The sequence below is a fragment of the Pituophis catenifer genome, unplaced genomic scaffold (assembly GCF_029215685.1).
Source record: "Pituophis catenifer annectens isolate HBS135680 unplaced genomic scaffold, rPitCat1.0.hap2 SCAF_9, whole genome shotgun sequence".
NCBI lineage: Eukaryota > Metazoa > Chordata > Lepidosauria > Squamata > Colubridae > Pituophis > Pituophis catenifer.
In genome coordinates, this window is record NW_027256889.1 from 10,884,423 (window position 1) to 10,887,538 (window position 3,116).

Sequence of the window (3,116 nt, forward strand, 5' to 3'; positions counted from 1 at the left end):
ATTCAAAAAAGTTTATACTTTAGATTAAGGTGCCACAAATTCTTGTCTCCCCATATTTTGGGGGATAATACACATAGCTATCTCCTGGCATAATTTCTGGGCTACTGCCACTTCTGTGCTTAATGTAAGCAAACTTTGTATCTTCTACCAAGAACATAGCTGAGACCCAGGCTTTAAGAGGTGATTGTACAATGGTTTTCTTTACTTCAAAAATGCCGGACATGTCACTACATCTTCCTCTTTCTCTGAGGAGTCCTCTGCACAGCTTGTTGTCGTTGTTTTTAATCCAGGAAACTTACTATGTCACAGTAACTGAGCATCAGGAGTAGAAAAACGTTGTGTACCTTTGCAATGTTCTCTGAGCAAACTCGAAGAAAGAAAAACCCACACAAACAGCATAGACATTTCAAAAACAATATTTATTTAAAGGGAAAGTAGCCATTTACAACATAAAAGAACATAAAATCAACCAATAAAAAAGCATGATGATTTCCCAAGTTACTTTCTTTGCTGTAGTTAATTCTACCTACCTGGCATTGTGGCAAACATCTATTGGGCTCTAAATTAATAGGCAACTCAAATGGTAATATGTTGAGGAAGGTCAACAGTTCAATTCTCCAACTCCTGCATTTTAAAAACAAGTTATGTGCTCTTTTTGAGCCCAAAATAAAAACAAGGGGAAAAAAATCCCTAAATAAGCTCAAGGACAAAACTTGTGGGAAGACAGTAATAGCAGTCTATCTACATAGACTGCTCCACATAATCTGTGAATCCATAAAACAGGTTCTGGCACCTACCGTATGTATCACCTCCACCATCATCATAACACATGGATCTACAAGTCTGGCAGGAGATGGCATTTGGCAAGAGAATTGTTGCTCTTTTGCAGTTGATCATAATTAACATCTAGCTGGGACTAGTGACCCAATGCTTTTCCCTTCAACTATCACAGGACACACATCTCATTCTCGGAGGACTGACTGTTCGGAAGATACATATGATAAATGATGGAGAGTGGGGATCATACCACTTTGGGGGGTAAATTCCCTTAAAAAAAGAAAAGATAAAAATGCCTTCTCTGCCTGTACAATCAGGGAGAAAAATACTTGTCTACCTCCGAGTGCTTGACTATATATGCAAGAGGGGAGTTCTCACCTTTTTACTTGGCAACATTCCAACAGGTGCAAAGCATTCTGCAACCCAAGTAGGTGGGCACATTTCCCACATTTGCAAGACACACGATTATTATTCTAACGGGAAACTGATCCTAAGAGACCATGGGTTACCTCAAACCATCCAGAATCCCAACTGCATGGTTGTATGCTGGACAACTGCAAGACGTGGATCCAAATTAGACAAAGATGCTTCACATCTGGTTTACATACCCTTGTTGTACCAGTTAGCTTAAACCTGTTAAGTTTTTCCTTCCATAAGAGCTGCATGGGTTCAGGAAAAATAGGTGTTATTTTCCTAATCTTGTTCAGCTACAGGGCAAGATCAGGAAAGTCCAAAGCCTGCTTTGGATACAAATAACATAATTTGTATGGAAAACAAATGCAATTATGCAGGATGTGCCTTTAAGCAAGGATGAGTAAGTATTCAATATATTTGCCCTCATCTGTCCACCGCTATAATGTATCAGATTAATACTGAACAGATTAGGCTTGCCAGCCTGGTGATTTCCATAAATATTGAGACCACTGAGTTAGCTGACCAAGAGTTGAAGTCCAACACATTCAGAAAACACCAGGCTGAGAAAAAATCTCTTGGACAAGGGGACTCTTACACAAGTTGTTCTTAACATCCCAATGCCCTATTTCTGTGCCTATTCTTTACCTCTAAAACAGTATTCATAAAATAATTATGAAGGCTATCTGCTACATTATTCATTTGTCTGAAGAGAGCATTCAAATGGTTTTCAACAGCAGGCTCTTGACTTTTAAGGTGGGGATTTTGCAAATTGGCTTTCGGGGGCCCTTAGCACCTGGGCATCGTAATTCTGCTGTCTCGCCACAACTAACTTTGATTTCATGGCTGGAAATGTAGCTGCTCATAGATGGATTGTCCTTGTCTCTCAGATTTCTGGACTCTATAATCAGTTAGGAAAGGGGGAAGGAGGTCAGCTGAACAGGCTAACTCACCACTGGTTTTCCCAGGTCTGGATGATGATGTCATCATTCTGGCATTGCCATTATCCCAAATGAAAGGAAGCTGTTTTCACCACAGCATCGCATCCCCAAGGGGGTCCTTCTGGCTACCCTTTTTGATACTTCTGAAATGTCAGGACATTTCACAGCATAAGTAAGAGATTATCATTGTTGTTGCCATTAAAGAAAGAAACCTGATCCAAGATCTTAATCCAATTCTATAATACAGAAAATAATTTTAACAGCCTCTCATACAACTTTAAATAAAAATGTGATGATGTTCAAAGAGCAAGAGATTTGGTTCTATTTATTTTCCAGAACGATTAGGAAAGTTAATTGGATACACTTATATTTTTGTTGTTATGTGGAAATGCAGAAAACTGCAAAACCTAAATATTTTTAACATTGGAACCTAACCTTCCAAAACGTGGATTTAAAAAAAAAATCCAGGAGAAGTACATTTAATTCCAATGAATTCTCAGTAGGAAAGCAAAATTAATGAGATTATATCACAATATTACAAAAAAAATGTTATATTGTTGAGTTTATTTTACTACATCAGAAAATGCTAATATTTTCTATTTCAATATATTTGCTAAATACCCAAGAAAGCCTGAACGGTCTGGAAAAGTTCATAGTTTTTAAAAAGTCCTCTATTTGCTACAAGAATTAAGTGCTAGCTAACTTGAAACAAATTTATATTCCACTCAACCTTCAAATATACTACTTGGAAAACATAAATAGGTAATGCAGGAACAGAAGCCAAATGCACCATATAAAGCGTCTGACTTTCTTAAATAATATTTTCTACCTTTAATAAAATGTATTTGTGCTGAATTTGCTTTATGACACATCTGTAGACTTCTCCATGTACAGACCTCTATTTGATTACATAGCACCAGGTTTGGAAGGAGTTAACCAAGACATTGCAACAATGAGCTCTATTGATCAAACATATCTCATTAGAAA

At 37.4% G+C, this 3,116-nt stretch overlaps 1 long non-coding RNA gene across 1 annotated transcript; it reads right to left on the bottom strand.

Moving 5' to 3' along the window:
- Window positions 1-400: 400 nt before the first annotated feature.
- Window positions 401-2,522, bottom strand: LOC139321153 (uncharacterized). Its single transcript, XR_011600756.1, has 2 exons — window positions 2,142-2,522; window positions 401-624 (listed from the first exon to the last, which is right to left on the bottom strand). It is a non-coding gene; the product is annotated as an uncharacterized lncRNA (long non-coding RNA).
- Window positions 2,523-3,116: the final 594 nt, after the last annotated feature.